General features: G+C 38.8%; 1 protein-coding gene across 7 annotated transcripts in view; it reads right to left on the reverse strand.

The window, feature by feature from the left end:
* MBNL2 (muscleblind like splicing regulator 2) overlaps positions 1-19,015 on the reverse strand; it is a 107,049-nt gene that overhangs the window by 69,418 nt on the left and 18,616 nt on the right. For 2 of the 7 annotated variants that reach the window (XM_069008225.1, XM_069008220.1), the window contains one exon: positions 12,213-12,252. The exons of the other annotated variants lie outside the window; for them this stretch is intronic. The gene's annotated coding sequence lies outside the window, so the exon portion shown is untranslated. The remainder of the gene's footprint in view (positions 1-12,212; positions 12,253-19,015) is intronic. 7 annotated transcript variants of the gene reach the window in all.

The raw sequence follows: 19,015 nt of genomic DNA on the forward strand, positions 1-19,015 counted from the left end.
AAAAAAAAAGTTATCCTCCTTTGTGAAGTTACATGTGACAAGGGAATAACCAGTTGAAACACGTACTGCAGTAATATTCCAGGCAGCAACCCAAAAGTTGGGAATGATTTAAATAGATGAATGTGGCAGACACAATAATTACGCACGCTGGTTGTGAAACAATTCAATCTAATGTGCTCAGTCTCCAAAACAACATATAAGAATCTGTTTCCATTAATTTATCACTTGGCCCTTTAGATTGTGTTACTACATTATAAGTTGTTACTCATTATTTGTTCTTCCTTAGAAATGAGGATGGTAATATTCTGCTCAGATTTTTTGTCTCCCTCTATTTCTCAAGGGAAAAAAGCCCCACAAACCAAAAAAATGTCATTCCAAAGTTACAGGGAATAAAACTTTCCATATGGAGACAACAGAGTTAGTTTTCCCGTTAACCTAGAGGCTGTTTCATAAAGGCTTCATGAAAAGGCTCACCACCAAGTCACCATGCTCTAATGAGTCCTTTCTGATATGAAGAAGTCTTTATCTAAATATTCCTTTGATTTAATTAGCTTTTGTGGACCTCTGCAGATACATTGTTCAGCATCAAAACCTCAGATTTCAATACAGCACTTAAGCTATTTGGGAACTATAAAATATCTAGGATATTTTACAGAAAAACAGATCTGAAAATCAAAGGGTTAGATATTATAAAAAATTTTAACCACTATAACTATATTTTATACATAGACAGTGAAACCATGAACATGATGTTTTCTTCTACCCAGCTTCAAAGGAACACAACTTTTACTTTGCAAATACCAGCCAGAAACAGTTGATGGATTATTTTTGTGCAAGAAAAAAGAAAAGGGGAAGAAGTGAGATTTTAAAATGCCTCAATAAAAATAGTTCTGAAAACACCGTCAACTTTTCCATGTCAGAACAATTACCATTCTGTGCTTGGATTCACCTGTCTTAATCGAAGTCAGTATTGTTAGTAATGTGAGTAAGAATTACTCACACCCAGTTTTGGGACCAGATCCCAGTTCTGACTTCTAGGTCTTCACATCAAAAAGCTTTTCTACTACTTCGCAATGCTACCAGAAGGGGTTTTACTATGTGACTGATTCTTACACCAGAACTTCCTACTTCTAGCATGAATAAAGGCAATGCAATGCTAATGGCTCAAAAATTCAGTTTCAAGTCCAATGTGCAAAAAGATGGGTCTGGATGACACTTAGATAGCTTTACCCAGTCATAAAGAATAACGAGGTGCAAGAGAAATAGTACATTTTGAAATAATTCTGCGCAGTTATAGTATAGTACATAAATTACAGATTCTTCAAATTCAATATTCCGTCAATGTTGTCTGACAGCATCAATGAAGAATGGGATTAAGCTGAAAACATACAAAGAGGTGAGAAAATACTCATAATTGATGAAGAGGAAAGAGAGGAGGAAAGACAAGAAGAGCCTCTCCACAAGGGCTTGTTGAGCTGATAGCTTGTTGGGCTGATGATTTAGCTGGCTAAATGTAAAAGAGGAAATAGTCTCCCTAGAGCCACACATTCCAATTCAGAAATGTCAGTAACGGTTTTCAGTAAAAGATGTAGGAGACAGACGGAAATTTTGGGAAAAGGGTAAATGTTATACCGCACACTGCTGAAAGTCACAAGTAGTAATACTCTGCGGGGCTGCACACCATAAAATTGACAAAGCTGTTTCTCAAGTAGTAGGTGTTAAGACTGAAAAAAACCAGACACAGCACGTGGCAGCAAAGCAAACAGCACACAGTATAGAAATGGCAGTAGCCATGGTTTTTAAAAAAGAAGTGCACAGCAGAATCACACACAAGATTTGTGAGACTATAGAAAGAATTCATATCAAAATGCATTTGTGGGGTGGAGGGCAGAAGAGTAAAATACAGTATCATCCTATTTCTTACCCTCATGCTACATGAAGATTTTCTAAAGAAAGGGAAACATGAGAAGTTTGTCTCAGAAATCCACATCTTGTCAAACATAACAATGCCATCTGGTTTCTCAAGAGTCATCAAGTGCCTTGGGAGTTTCTACCGGTGCAAACTCAGGAGACAGAACTGAGTCCTTTCTGAAGGAGGCCATACCTTCAGCAGGAGGCAAGTGCGCACATGGTGAGGATAGAATAATTTGGAGTGCTTCATTCCTACCACTTACATGACCTACGTGTTCACAACCACATCCTAGGCAGCTGTCATACCTCTTCTTGCCCATCACCTGCACCAGGAGGATGAAGGAAGAGATGCCACCTTGAAAGCCTGAACATGAGGGAAGCAAACAAGGAAAAGGGAAGAGAAAATACAAAACAGGGAATGAAATTATGGGACAAGCCAAGAAAAGTGGAATTCAACATACAAGGAAAGCACTCATGAGAAGGAAAAAATGGGAGAGGAAGGTAGGAAAACTAAATGGCTGGTTGTGAAACAGAAAGGAAGGGAGAGACTTCATAGGAAATGGAAGAAAGATGGAGAAAGGATGTGAACACTGGAGGAAAGAGGGACAAGAAGAAATTTTAGAAGGAAAGCAGACGAGACTGTAGTTACTGAGAAAATCCAGTAGTTTGAGTAAACAGGGAAGTAAATAAGGGAAAAGAACGGAATTTACATAAGAAAATATAACAACAACAACAATAATCCTCAATAAAATGCCTGCAAGGTCACAGGGCATTATTAACGTCATAGTTTACCCTGACCTTGTGTGTTGTAAACCCCATCCATCTGGAGAAAACCAGTGGCTCCAGCAAATGCAAACCCTGCTCTTCTTTCCACTACTTCTAACTGTGACCCAACATACCAGCCAAAGTAATCTGTCCTCCCGAAACCAACGGCACCTCACCAGCATAAAGCCCTCAGCACTGTCCCTTATCCAGGCAGAAGTGTTTGTTTGGTTTGTGGTTTTGTTTAGCTGTTTTGTTGTTATTATCATTAATGATCCCAACTCAAGACAACACTCCCGCTAAACAAACTATCAAAACTTACAAACTGACAACTGAGCTGCTAAATATACTTACTGAAGATGAAGGCAGTACTCAACATAAGAACAAATTCTTTTTGTCTTTTTACAACTATTATTGTTTATTTTCAGTCTCTCATACAGTTGAATCAATGGAATTAATCAAGAATGCACACTTACAAATGCAGTTTTTCGTATGCTAAGTGTATGAAATTCATGGACATGTATTTGCAAAAGCTATTTAGCTTTGGATCCCTTTTAGGATAAGCATCACTTCCCTTCTGCAGAAAGCTAGCAAGGCCTGGAAGAGTAGGAGGTCTTTGTCATGGTTAAGAAAAAAAGTCCTTTTAACTATTAAACAAGACAAAGCACAGAGACACTAGAAAAAGTTCTCAGAGAAATATGGGGTAGCCAGCATTTTTGGGAATTGCAAGTGAATGCAAAGCCCTGCCCTATTACAAACCAGTTGGATCTCTCAGCTGGAAAATAAGAGCTCTTGCTATCTACAAAATATGAGGTGCTTTGGTACAGTAGTTTTATTATGCAGTATCTGTCTAATGGTGAAGCTGAGACTTCCTGGACATGATGCATTCATGCTTCAGTAGATAACAAGTAGTAATGAGCAAAGACATCATCTTCAAAAGTCATCTCTGCAGGTGATGACTTCCTGTAAAGGAGCAGAGTCCTCCGCATGGTCTCACCACAGATCTCTAGTGCAACCACTAAGTCCACTCGAAGGGTGTTAAAACAGTTTTACACTTTTCAAGGTTTAAGCACTCTGTATTATTCATCACATTTAAATCTTCAGTAAGAGATGTCAAAACTGGGGGTCAAAATTTGTCCACATGATCCATATATTTTTTCTGTAAAATACCAGGAACTCAAGAATTAAAAAGTTAGAAAACCCTCAGTTGTACTTAAAGGGGACTGTACAGTTTGAAGTATATAAACTTTTCTTTCCCAGACAGAAGAGATGTACTAAATATACTTAGCCTTACAAGTTTGATAATTTACAATGCTCTGTTTTAAAAACAAGGAAACAAAAAAAACCTCAAAAAACCCCCTCAAAACCCCAAAGACTCACTATGCTGTGAAAACAAGGTGAGCCTTCTCTAGGTCACCAGCAGGGAGAAATATGTTGACTGACAGACTGCTGCCCAAATTCAGTTAAACACATGCATTCAAGCAGGATAAAACTCACCTTCAGGACCTACCTACAGCCACCAAAACTGACTTGCTGGATATTCTAATGCCAAGAGAATTGGCATTAGAGTTGCCAAGAGTATTGAGAACTTAGTTTTCAAACCCACCATGCATACTGCCACTCTTCAGAGACAAACTCTTTTCTTAGCCAAATGTGAGATTTTTTTCAGGAAAACCAAGGTCAACTCTCTAACCCCAGGGAACTGGTACTCTATAATTTTAAGTCCTTGACCCAAAACAGGTTGCTGCTACAACTTTTATCCACTTACATATAAACAAGAACTAATGTTGCTTTCTTCCAGAAAATCATGTTCACGGTCTTCAATTTCAGATACTTTTTAACAAAGAAACAATAACAATAACCCTTCAGGAGACAGCAGGCACAAAGAATTTCATGTTGAAATTCTAAGGTTTGGCTGGAAATTGGAAGCAGCAGCAAACAGGCTCTCTACCCTTAGACAGGGTTAACCATAAGCATCACTAGCTTCACACTTCACAGCTCAAGTTCACAAACCAGCAATGTCTTGATCACATACTACTTTAACTCATATTCTCACGGTGTTCCTGTTTGTTCAGAAAATAAACTGATATTAAGAAATAATGTTTAGCCACTTCTTTCAGCCTGGACTTACTAGGGATTTTACCTGGGTCTAGTGATGTGGGACGAAAGATAACCATCTCCAGACATCTTAGGACATCTGAAAACAGAGATTAATCAATGTGCCCCACTCTACAAATGCATCTTCAGACTACTGACAAGAATTTTGTTCCTTCAAAAAGCTGCTGCTTCTTCAGCAGTTGACCTATTTGCAAAGGAAACTTGCTTTGCATTTCACTATGTTCACAGACAAAACCCAGTGGAAAGATTCCCTGCCTAAGTTTGACACATAGGATTGCTTCTGTAACCAGATTAAGTTACGTGTCCTGAACACTCACAATGGAAATACAGACATTTGAAGACTAACAATGACTGAACTCTCACCCTTTGCAGAGATTGAAGAGGCACAGACTCTGCTGGGTGTTAGCAAGCAAAGCCAGTTTATTGTACAAGTTACCAGTATTTTATAGTTTGCTACTTCTGGGCAAATCCATAGGCTCAAACCTTTTGTTTCGTCTCTGCTTCTTGTTCTTGCCTTGAGTTGTTATCTGTCCCATGGCTTTCACGGCACCAAGGCTAGAAGGTCTGAACAACTATCAGCTTTCGTCACCCTCTGGCTCCTATCAACCCTTATTCCAGGAAAAGGCATTCAAATCCCACAAAGTCATACCTCTTGTTTGCAGCTCCACAGTGGACTCCACTTTCAAATCATTTAGGACACAGACGTATGTTTAGGAGACACTGGCAGGTGCCTTAGTCCAAAAGATGGTGGAACTTGACTTCTGTTTTTCAACTAAACCTCATTCTAACACTCTTAAATGTCCTTTTTCCCCCCCATTGTTTGTGCTTTAAATAGCATTCAAGGCCTCCAAACAGAAGAGAAGCTGCACACCAAAGGACAGCCACAACCCCATGAGCGCACTCCACTGTTGCTTTAAAATCCAGCTACTTGCCACTTCCTTGACTCCCCTGTGAAGTTCTCTCTTGAGCTCCCTGAAACTCCCTGCTGAGGAAAGCAAGGCTGCAGCTTAATCCCAGGCTACAGCTAGATCCGTTCTGATCTGCCTCATCGGATGCAGAATAACACAGCAGCATAAAGCCCCCTGCCTCACACGTGCCAGCCAACTCAACAGAGACAGGGCAACCTGCTCATGTCCCACTCCCGATGGAGTAAGGAGCAGAGCACGCAGGACAGGGCACCCCGTGCGGCAGGTCTGGCTCCTCTTTGCAAGCTCCTTTAGCTACAGTGCCGTATCCCCCAGGACATGCTCCCTGTCCCTGGAAAGCAAGGCTGGCTCTCAGGCATCACATGCTAATTTAAGCCTCATTGTGCAAGATCCCCCACTAGCCAATACAAAGAGGATCCTACTTCAAAAGATGCTAACATGAATTAAATAAAAAACAAAGTAATTTTACAGACAAATGATGTGATGGTCAGCATGCTTGTTAATCACATTTGAATAAACTACATCTTAAAGAAAGAACATGCAGATTTTCCTGGGGTGGATAGGCTTTTCTCATCCCATCAGCTTTCCAAACTGAGAAACAGGACCAGAAGTGATGCAACAGTACAGAGGTATCATTCATCAGTAAGTGCTATGCCAGATTTATATTCTTCTACTTAAATCAAGTTCTAATATTCATCATTTTTATATGTACCCTTATACTAGGTATCTAGTAAGACTGGACAATGCACAGTAGAGGTTAGTAGTGTCTGCATAGTTATGTAAAAAGACAGCATTAAAACCAGAATCAAGCTTTTAGCTCTTCTCCAAACTACTGTGAAGTCACAAAAAATAAAATTCCCTAAATTCAAGAAACAAGAAAAAACAGGACAGGTTTCCATGAAACATCATCCATTCTTTGATGGCAAATATGAATGGGAAATCCTTCTGTCACCATAACATTTTTAAGAAAAGCCATTTAATTATAGTAGAGCACAATGAATGCATTTTCTTCTACAAATTTCAAATGAAACTTATGAACATTTCTTTAATCCCTTTCAGGGCTTTTTTTCCACTTTAAGATGTTAAGCAGCTCCCACTTGGCATTGAGGAAACCAGTATTGCTCAAATGAGAAAGAAGCCAGAACTGCCATATCAGGGAAGCAGCCCACTTGTTTGATCAGATGGCTGGTGGCCAAAAATACTAAAATTCTAATCCCGGGTCTTGTATTAATTCAACATGAACCGAGCTAAAGTCAAAAGTGTCAGGACTTACAAAAGTGCCATAATTTATTTTATTTGCTTGACTTGGAGATTAACTATTGCAACATTTCTTTGCCTGTTATACAACCAGCAATGAACACTCGTGAACTGTAATTCAGATGAACACTTTACACAGAGACGATCCTAACCATTTTAGTTAAGCTGACTGAAGTCCAGGGACAGACTAGAAAACACCAGTCTGCTTTATTTAGACTGAGCATGACCTTCAGATCAGTTTTGCTAAATGAGCCATATTTGCCTTGTCACGATCACTAATGTGCCAGGTTCAGGCTTTTTAGTATGTCCCACACTATTTACAGTATGGCAATGAGCTTCTTGTTAAAACCTGCCGGTTCCCTTTGAAGCTGGCTTTACAATTTAATAACACTAATGTCCTCTGTCCCTGGGGAAGTAGGTGAGGAGGAAGGTGTACCACTGACTGTGAAACAACCGACACAGCCTGGGACCTTTTCAGCAACACACTGTACTACTTTGCTAATGGACATGAAATATTTCTGCTGAACTTTAGGTCTGTGGATGACTACAGCCCACAAGACTATTTTCTAATATCAAAGTGCTTCGAAGTCATGCTGGAAAAACTAATGCTTATTATGCTTCAGTTAAAATGAAATTGTAGAAAAGAGTTTTCTTCTTCTAGCAAACTACTTTTGTTTTTATTCTACTCCTCCTCTCTTGGTTTGTACCTACTCACAGTTTCTAACTTGAACACTTTCTGTTTCTAAGTCCAAATTAACCTGATTTTATCCTCTAGGTGTATGAATTTCATACATAGAATTCTGTTCCCACCTTGACAAGAGGGCAAAAGCAATTTCTGTTTCTGTGCCTTGGCAAGCAGAGTTAATCATCCCCAGCAGCAATGACGTTACCACTTGGCCTCTTGTGGACACAAATGTTTTGATTTTGGCAGAGTGCAGCACGTAATAGCTATTAATCAAACCCAATTCCCCAGAAAAGGTACCCCAGTGCATCAGGAGCTTCCACTCACACCCAGCTGCAGACATGCATTGTATTTATGGTTTTTTAGGACTGTAAAATATTTATAGAAAAGTGTGTGCTTATGTACTGCGAAATTTTTATAGACTGACATGATCAAATGACTGTTCTCACCTGCCAAAGGACCGATAACATGCTGTTACACAGGAGCACAATCTAAAAGAGTTCAGGCTGTTGACAATTTTCTATTTTCTCTAGTCCAGTTTTGCACTAAGTCAAGACGGCAGAACTCTTGCCGGGGCATTTGTTTATGTGACAAACAGCATCCCTTTGCAATGAAAGACAAGGGTAAGTCTGAATAAACCAAGGACTCTATGTAAATTAATGACATGTTGAATTCACAAGCTGCGCATGTTTTAAGACTGCCAATAGCATTATTAATTACACACTCCAGCAAATTACCCAGCTCTAGGAAGCTGCACGGCACATCCAAAGCAAGCTCCTGAGGGCAGCAAGAGCACTATCTAATGCTATTAACTCCAACTGCCTCTTAAGTGCTAAACCCATTCTGCTGAACAGACTTCCTACACAAAATTCAAGCAGCATCACTGTTCTGAGATAAAATACCTGCATTCCTGTGCCATTTTCTGCACCTTTTACCTGAGTACAGGATAACAACACACACAAGGATGACCTTAGCAGATGAGCTGAAGAGTCCCTCTTGCCCAAAATGGAGCCTATAACGATGGCTAATACTAGACGTCTTCAGAAGAGTGCAGAACCAGGGCACACAGAGCGTGATAATTTCCATGAATTTTCTCCCAACAATCTGTAACTGATGTCTTTGTATTTAATAGGTCTCGCTGTATTTTTCTTCCATGGATTTCCTCAATCCCTTTTTAAATGCTGCTCTGTCAGAAATGTCCTTTATAATGTGCATGAAAAGTAGGATACCAAGAAGAAGCCTGACTGGTTCTCACAATTGTTGACAAAAGTATAGGCTCTCAGGAGAGGAGTATGGCTATAGAAAGAAGCACTTCAGGACTTCTTTGGAGATTCACAAAAATGTGAAAACCACACTTGCAGCTGGGAGTAAGATGACTGATTACAAAACCCTTCAAGAGCATCTGTGTTGTTCTATCAGTACCCCTGAATGTATTAAACTAAAAGCTCCAGCAAAACTAGAGCTTGAGGAAAAAGACTTTTAAAACCTACCACAAGAGTAAGAAACACCAAGACCTCTTCCTCTGCACCCCAAGCTGCATCCCCTAGGAACACTCCCAGAAGCAAGAATCTTTCTTAACGATCCAAAAGAGAAAGAAGAAAACCTGAAAGTCTGCCTAGAGGAGCCTAAGCAAGGCCAGACCCAAAGCATTTCACAAGCATCTCAAACGTATTTTGGAAGAAGTGACTTACCACAATGGCAAAGTGCTTTCTGCAGGGAAAAGGAAAAACCTCAATATTGCCTTTAGTACTCAGCGGTTGCCCAAGCAAGCCTTCATCAGAGTCCATTTTACCACAAGGATTCAATTCCCCTTTCACTCCATTAGCAATGCACACGTAACACACAATACCAGTTTTATTTACTTCCAAAACTACAGAAGTCCTCATGAAGCAGAACATATGCAAGTGCTTTACTGCTTAAATATCTCACAGGACATACTGCAAAGCCTGATCAGGCATCTATGCCAGAATACTTCATATCTTACAGCAGTTAAAAAGACGGAACAGCAACCTAACTTTAAAGTCACCTATAGAATAGCAGATAGTTAACAAGTACCTTCAAAGATTATTTATTTTTGTATTTTTTTAAATAGTGTTTTTATATTAGCATTCAGAGAGCAGCTGAAATCTCCCACTAAAAGCTATTTTTTCAAAAACCTTTCCCAGTTAAGAAGAAACCAGAAATGGGGGGTTTGGCATGGCCTTGAAGAAAAAAGGCAGTATTTAACAGGTTATTGGTCTCTTTTGAAGGTAGGTTGCCTTTTTGTGTTGTAAACAGAGATGGCTTCCTGCCTGATTATCTTTGGTCCTCCAAGGTGAATAAAGAAAATATTTAATCACTTTCCATGGGGAGATGGCAGTAAGAAAACTTATTTTCAAAATTCATGCATTTGTCCACAAGAAAAAACAAACAACAAAAAACCCTACACAAAACCAGCATTTAAAACTTCAAAGGCTACCTGTGTTGCATTTGACAATACACAATGAAAGATCATTCTTTCTGGAATAAAATTAATTTGCATTTAGTGAACCACTATTCAGTTGTCAAATAGTTATCACAAGTTCAAGAAAGAGAGTACTTTTCCTCTAAAACTGTTTTTGCAACTGGTGGCAGAGAAGCTAAGAAGAGCTTTTCTCATATGACTGGCAACTTCTGGTGAATGTCTGTTTTTGTGGAAATCTTGAATACTTCTATGTAATCCTGAGGCAAATAATGGAGTTACAACTAGAAGGAGTGCACAATAACTGTCTGCAGACACTGCCTACCAAGTAAACACTTTTTTTTTCCTGAGCTCCAGGATGACGAATTTTGGGTTTGGTGTGCAGTACTGCTACTGACCTTACTTTTTGCTTGAGCACCAATTAAGAAGCATTGACCCAATAAAAATGGGTCATATTGATCTGTTGTTTTGATTTGTGTAACATGTCTCCCTCAGTCCAAAAACTCACCACCCATTGCCACTTAAAGAAAGTTACTTTTCAACTCAGTTTCATTTTTGAAAATAACCTTTTTTTTTTTTTTTTTTTTTTTTTTACTTTATAACTAACAGGAGATAAAGTACTTAAACACAGGCTACACAGAAATAAACGTGGAAAGTTTATTGGACCACAGTAAGGGCACTGGATGAGTTTATACTCATTTTTCTGCCATGTGTATAGTTAATTTGTCTATAACAATAAAAAGGGGATATAAACTACATTCAGATTTCTGTAAAGAAAAAAACCTCAAACCACAACAAAAAACTCTAGCCAGTATCTTTGAAAAGCAACTTCAATATATAGTCTTTGTTTTAATTTCTCTTAGGTTAAAAGTTGAAAAGGGAATGGATTCAGGCAGCCATACTGACAGGTTAGGAAGTGTTAGTCTATGTCCCAGAGCCAGGCATGTCCCTACCTTAAATAAAAAAATTTTCTCAATATTCAAATTACAATCTCTATTTTCACTCAGCTATTTATTGTGAAAAGAGAGCAGTAGGAATAAAAAGACTTTAAAACGTTGAAAAATCAAGAGTTTTCATCCTTTGACACAACAAATTACAATGTTTTACAGTGAAAACCGAACACATTTCCTCTAAATGGTTTGACAGAGCCCTTTTCCAGACCTTTTTCTACTATCTCTGCTTGCCTGTGACTGCAGAGATTTCTTCGTCCTCCTGGGAATGGCAGAAGAGGTAAGCACAGCCTGGCATTCACCAGCACTTCCAAAGCAGTGGAGACTTCTGACAACTGAGCACAAGCAACTGGCTTTTGGCAAGTGACAGTTTCCTGCTCACATTGCAGTGAAAAATTTGGACTGGTTAAAGTAAGTCTTGACATTTTTGTCCTTTTCAGAAGCTTAATTCATTTGTTGTAGTTCAAGTTTAGTGCCAGAAGGATATTTAAAGATACACTTTACAGTATGTATTGCCTTGCATAACTTCTGTGTTAAATCGTAATTCAAGAGCTTTCTTTAACCACGCACAAATATCACCTCAATATACAACACTATATTTGAAATACAATGTCAAAATTTCTGTGTTACAAAGTGAATAAATTGCAGAAAAAGAAAAAAATAAATTGGATGCAGTCAAGTAAGTAACATCATTAACAACACTCAGAGATAAAAAAACCTATATAAACATAAGAAGTGGACTGCTGCTGTTATGCTTACACACATTTCTATTCCAAAAACAACTTTTAAAAAATAACTTAAATGTGTGTTTTGAATGTGCCTCATTTTAGTGCAATATTTCACTAAAGATTTATAAATGATAAGAGATTTTAACCTTCCGCCTATGCACACTCTGGCCCCTGACACCTGGTAGGAATTCCTTCCATTTCATACAACATTTCCAGGATAAAACAGGTGAGACATAAAATCAAACCAGACCAGAAAATAAAACCCAAACCAAAATAAAAAAATAAATAAATGAACCACCTTGCTCTCAGTCGAAGTTATGCCCTCCAGTAATCCTCTCCAGCTTTACGGGTTGCAAAGTTTACACTACCAATATTTGGCTTTCACAGAGATATCCACTTTATTACAATTCATAGATTCTAGAAATCCTGAAAACCTACTTGAATGGCTCTTCTCCACGTTTGTTCTTCTGCTCATCACCTGAAACAGTAGCAACCATGGTACCACGTTATAGCAACTCAACAGGATTGTCCACTACAAAATACCAACCAACCAACCAAAACCACAACAAACAAACAACAAAAACAAAACAACAACAAAAAAAACACCAAAAAACCCCCACCCCACAAACAAAAAATCCCCACAAAACCAAAAAAAAAAACCAAACCAAACCCATCCCCCCCCCCCCCCCAAAAACCAAAAAAATATTGAAAAAGCCTCCTAACCCCCAAAAAATTATACCCTGAAAAGACAGAAAAGAGAGACAACAAAGATGCAGTGGTATTCTAGCACTATGCTTTCTTACAGAAAAAGTTCACTCAATTTACATAATGGGGGCTGTAAATTTAATTATGGTTCTCTAAAGTTGAATGGAAATCCACAATTTAAGGTCCCATGTTTTTGCACCAGTTGAACAAAGTCCATCAGGAAAACAATTAAAGAATAATCCTGCATGATGTAACCTAAATTTCCTAACTGCAAAACTGGCATCAATATAGCCACACTAATAAAACAAAATACTATTTTGAAATCATAAAAGTAGAAACCCCTACACCAATTTTAAAGTCCTATTTCAGGAAAATCATTTTTATCTTCCAGTGAAGCACTTAAAAGATTATAATCATCACATTTACCTTTCCCCTAAGTCAGAAGTATGCTGATGTTATGGTGACTGGAGACGCAGATGGGTGAGATACAGGTGGTTAACTTCACCAAAGCAGAATATTACTATCAGTCTGTTTTAATTTCATTTCTCTTGAAGAAAAAAAAAAAAAAAAAACCAACAACAAAAAAACCCCAAGCCACCATCACCTCATACTGATTCCTATTATAAGAATCTTCAATTTTAGGGACCCACTACAGAACCCTACTGCAGCACAGCTCTCTTTCTCATTTCACTGGACGTCTGAAAACATCAAGTGCATTTCATAAAACCTTATCACCTACAAGTATGTTTACAAGCAACTGTCAGTTTTTATTAAGGAGTACAATTCTGACAATGGTAGGGAAGAGCTAGGAAATACAAATTCTAAAAGCTCAAATTAAGAAAAATGAAAGCAAATGAATCATCTCATCTTTGTAACCTGATGATTTTTGTGGAACCCAGTTATCATGATGACTTAGGCCTTATGGACGTTAAAAGAAGTTTAATTTAAAAGAGCAGTTAAAGTGCTAAGCATTTGCAGACAGTATGAAGACTAAAGTCAGAGCAGAAGTTTGCAACAAACTTACAAGATTAAATATCATGTTTTACTTCTAATAATATACTGTAATTTTCATAATTAGGTTTGCCAAAAGGGTTTCTTTCTCTGCTTTGCAACAATACCCATAAACAATAAGAGAGTTTGCAGTTAACGTAAAATTTTTGCAAAGTCATACCTGAAGCCAACTGTGAAGAGTTACAAAAGGATCTCATGATAATGAGTTCACTGGGTGATAAGATGACATCAGTTTAACATAAAGATAGGAAAAATAATGCAGATGAGGACAAAAACAGACAAATAATGAATAGTAAACACACAGCACTAGGTTCCAACAAGACACTGCTACAGAGGAAAGATCATGTGGACATTACAGGCAATTCAACAAAGACTTCTGCAAAATATTCAGCAGCTGATGGAGTATAAAACAAGCAGAACATTTTGCACTATCAAAGGAAAACAAAAAAGAATTAAACTACTGTGTATAGTCATGGAGCATGTAACTCTGGAATGATGAAAGAGTGAAAGAACAGTAACAGCATCATCAGCACTGTGGAAAGGCTTACATGTAAAAAGAGGCAACAGCAAGGCTTTTGACAACAGAAAGAATACGAAATTCATATAGACTGATGATGAGGACCACCAGATTTTGACTAGGAGGCAGAGAATGCTCAGTCATTTACCAGTGCCATGGAAAAGACAACTATTTTTGCACACAGCAAACAGCACAAGGGTGAAGTTAAATGCCAGGTGATGTGCTGAAGGTCAAAAATACCAACAAGTTTAAAAATAGCTTTTCACTTAAAAATCAGATTATTTAAATAGTCCTCAGAATCAACAATGGCTACTACAGTCGGGAAGGAAAGCCCTCCTCAAAAAGCTTCTCACCCCTGGTAGCTCAAGCCATGTGCCAGTCCAAGGCACTGGTGTCTTCAGCTTATCTTTCTGCCTTTTTCATTTTTGGATGACAGCTCCTTACAAGAGGCCTAGCTCTGTAACCAAGACTGGCTACAAATCCACAGGGACATAGTGATCCTCAAGCCCTACCGCAAGAAACTCAACACTTTCATCTCCTATTTCAAACAAATGGATTTCAGAGATGACAGACTCATCCCACCTAGCTTTTGGGCACTTAAATGAGTCACTGGTGATCAAAATGCACTATCTCCTTCACCCTCCTTGTGCCAAAAGGGAGACAGGCACCTGGGGTCACCATGAAGCCACCAACCTAACTGGACAGACACACACCCACAAGGACTGGCAGATGGACTGTGCCACTGGCTCTGCACTCCAGAGGAAAGATTTACCACCTTGAGAGAGCAAACAAACCCAAGCACAAATACATTTGCTCTCCAGCCCTACTCTCTCACCTTTCAGCTGTGTCCTCATCCTCAAGAAACTGTGGAAAGAACCTGGGACAGAACCAGAGTGAAAAACCAAGAGAGATGAGAGGGACTGCATCCCTCGTGCCCCACAGAAGTGTCCAACCACTTCCAGCTCTGCGGATGAGGTCCAGGTCCAGGATACAGATTCAGTTCCAGGTATTGCTCTCCAGCTCCTCCCACCAAGAGGGATGTCGTGGCTTCTTACAACTTAGGACCTTTTACACCAAGGATTAAGCTGAAGGCTTGTTCCCCGCTGGCGTTTCCACTTCAAAGAGCTGCTACTGTGGATACTAAAGCCTTTGAAAGTGGCCTCACTGCACAGTCCTGAGCATTAAATGAGCTCTTTAAAAAAAAAGGGGGGGGGGGGAAGTGGAAAGTGCACTGGCTTTATAAACACGTCAGTGGGGCCACTTTCCAAGCCTTTCATGCCTTCTCCAATGTGACAGAGAAAATCTTAAGAGTTTTTAGCCACCACCCAAACTCCCTTAAAATTATGGCAATAAAGCAATCCATCCCCAAAGTGTTTCCCAGCATTAGCAGAGGGCAACTAAAATGCACAAGGGAATTGTAAAAAAAATACACACGAAGCAAAAAAGTTTTTAAAGACAAGCACTAGACTCCAGGGCAGCGGCGCGCCGTGCCGCCAGAGCATGTTCAGCATGCCAATAAGGACTGCAGCACTGCAATCCCCAGCACCAGCAGCCCACGCACCGACGTCCTCCTCTGCAAAAGCCTCCTGCCAGCTGGAGAAGGTGCCCCAGGCCACACCACTTTTTGGCTACAGGGTGAGGAGATGAAGGTGGGAAAGCTGGCGTTGGTCTTCTCACGGCAGAGAGAGGCTGCAGAGGGGATGCTGTGCCACAGGTGAACACAGCCATCAGAGAAATCCCCTATGTGTTATCACAGCCTTTTAAGTAAATAAGAGCGAGGCAGTACTGAAGTCCTGAATCATTAACTGGGTACAGAGGTATAGTCCTGCCAGCAGCAAGCCCGCCTGTCCTGCCAGGGGCACAGCCAGAGGGGTCTGCTGACAAACCAATGCAGCTCTAGGCTTGAAATATGCATTTAGCTGCTGATAACAGCACTGCAGACAGTCTGAAAAGTGGAAGGAAATAGGCAAAAAAGATAAAAATGGACTAAAACAGGGCTTTGCTGTCCTACAAGACAGCCACTTTCCCCACCTCGACATTAGCAGGAGTGTCCCACAGAGAGCTGCCAAAGAAGACTGTGAAGGCACAAGCCTGACATGCTGAAACCCAGCATTGAAACACCATCCTTCTGAGTAATGGAAAATAATGGAAATCTTGTCACTTGGAAATTGTAGGTTAGTTTTAGACTAAGTTCAAAACACTGCCCATGATACCCATAAAGTGCAAAAATCATGACAGATTGTGAGAACTAGGGGCTGGGGGACTGAGCCATTCAGCATACCTGAAGCATATATAACAGAGCATTAGGGGAATAAAAAACAAAAAAAGAGCACAAAATTCCTCAGAAACTCAAGTTAAAAAGTATTCAGTCTGGACAGGAGAGAACACTAGAGGGTTAATAAACCAAAAAATTATTTGCCAGGCCTCTGTAAAGTGATCATACACAAAAAACATACTGAAAAGTTGCCTTCAGAATTCCCACCAAAAAAAAAAGAAAAAGGCATTTCTAACCAAATCCTAGCTTTCTCCTTCCATAAAACTGCCATGGGAAAACATTTCTGCATTTTTCCTTACTTGTACTCTCTGATTCTGCCGACTGTCAGAGGTGCTGTACTCCCTGCAGGAGAGAAGATTTTACAGCTCATGAACCTCCAGACTGACCTTGTCTCTATTTATGAGTTCAGCAATGCATGATACCCAGATCTTCCCAAAATGTTTATCATCCACTCAGAAACTCATGAAAAAAAATCATTGATCTAAAATGAAAAAATTAATAGAGTCTGATATGAACCATCTGCTCCTATTTCTTAATCCACTTCTTTATGCAACAACTGTATCACTTAATCCCTCCCACTGTCTTTATTAGCTATTGTTTCTGTAGTACAAAAATCAAGAAGATGGAAAATTATATTTTTATGAGTGTGTGTGTATATTATGTATGTCTGTATGTATTTGTGGACATATATCTAGGGATGAAAAAGGAGGGAGAAAAAAAAGAAAGAAAAAAAGAAAATACTAAGAAGAGTGTGAACCTCTGTGTTTATCAATTTGTTTACAGCTGAGCTCTTCTAACTGGCAAAGTTTCAGGTATCACAAGCCCACCGGGTCCTTTGCCAGACTTACGACTCCAGGAATCTGACAAGTCTTCTGCAGAAGCAGCGAACTGCACACTGGCAGTTCTCAACAGCTTTAGTAATCATCACTAGCACAAAGAGTCCCTACATAATTAGTATTTCTTTGTGTTAGTTATAAGGATTTTGCATACAATCCCCTGTTAGGTATGCTCTTCAATCTTCACAGCCCCAGACTTTTCCTTTTTTAGCATGCCCGAAATACTGAACTAAGAACTTGACATCGCCAGCATTATCGGAGAGAGAGCTCGGTGTTTTAACGGCCCCGTTACAAAAGAATAATAAAAAATTGTGGCGATTAAGACATTGGCAGATTCTAGAAAGGGGCTACATAACTTCTTTCTCCTCATGCACCCTCTACTCCAAATAGAGCCAGAAAGTTTGGTTTTAAAAGAAGGCTTTTTAAAAAGAAGACTCTGTATATCAATAACCAACAACTGTCACTGCATTTGCTAATAATGTATAAGGAGATTAGTTTAATTAGTCAAACAGTTAATACTGCTATTATTTGAACTAGTTTTCAGCACTGGCACTCTTGAAATGAGTTTTATTTTCCTCAGGCTATAATTCCAGCCTGTTTACAGACCAGTTACATAGCAATGGTGCACATTAGTTAACCATAATACATTGTATTACACATTTCAAATTAGCTTCACCATCAAAAGAAAATACAGACTATCAAATTTTAAAACAAGTGATTTAGTTCTCTTTTGCTAAACTTTTGTATTGGCCATATTCATAAAAAGAGGGAAAAAATAATCTGACTTTAAAAAAAGTGTTTCTTCCCCGGAAAAGAAAAAACAATCCTTGAAGTCAGAAATTTCTAGTAACATTAGGAAGCACGGTATCTCTAATAGCTATCGTATAAAATTTAAATATTAGCAATGTGTTAAAACTTTATGCAAAATAATTAATAAGTAATTTCAATTAAACACTAAGTCTTTTTCTCATCTCTTAATATTATAAAAACTGAACATTTCACAGAGCTTTTACAAATAAACCTAGTACACATTATTTTTGACATACTTCTGAGCAACAGGGAAGAAGATTCATTCACAGCAGAGGTGATACCCGAGTGCCTGAAATCCCACGCAACATTAAGAGGCATTTTTCTTGCTCAGAAAAAAAAAATTAAAAATGATGGCACACAATTATCTCACATTTCTGTAAAATGTACACTTACAAATGAAGAAGTTGATTTGCCTTTAAAAATGCCCTATTGTCAAGCACTGTACTTCAGGACCTCTAACTCATTAGAAAATTCTACCTTAGGAAAATAAAGAGAGTAATTCTAAACAAAGTAATTATTCCTTGAAAACAGACAAACTGCACACTGTAAGGTTACCACACTAATAGCGCTGATGAAATACACAGAGCAATTAAGCAGAAAAGATACTACTAAATGAAAAGCGGCACCAGAATCTGGTCCAAAATACTTTTAATACCAACTGTTTACATAATAAATGTAAATACAGAATATTTAGTATCACCTCTACTCTCCAAGATGAAGGTTCATTTACCTAACCATATAAAGTAGTAGCATATATGCACCTTGACCAGGAAATAATTTTTTAAATCCTTTTGTCATTTGATTGTCTGTCAGTAGTTTGACACAAACTACTTGACTAAGGGATGAATGCAAATTTTCACTCTGGTAGTCAGGCATAACAAGGATAATTCTATATATTATGATCATCAAGGTATGGAAACCAGACCCTGAAATTACCTGAAAGTAAGAGACTGTCTCAAAACAGGAGACCGAAAAGTTTTTTCTGAAAGCTGTGCAGGAAAATAGCTTTACTTGCAAAAACTAAATACTCGTCTCATATTTTATAGCTTGAAAAAGCTTACTTTACTTGCTTCCGATTATCAGTCTT

This window comes from Aphelocoma coerulescens, chromosome 1 (assembly GCF_041296385.1).
Source record: "Aphelocoma coerulescens isolate FSJ_1873_10779 chromosome 1, UR_Acoe_1.0, whole genome shotgun sequence".
Lineage (NCBI taxonomy): Eukaryota > Metazoa > Chordata > Aves > Passeriformes > Corvidae > Aphelocoma > Aphelocoma coerulescens.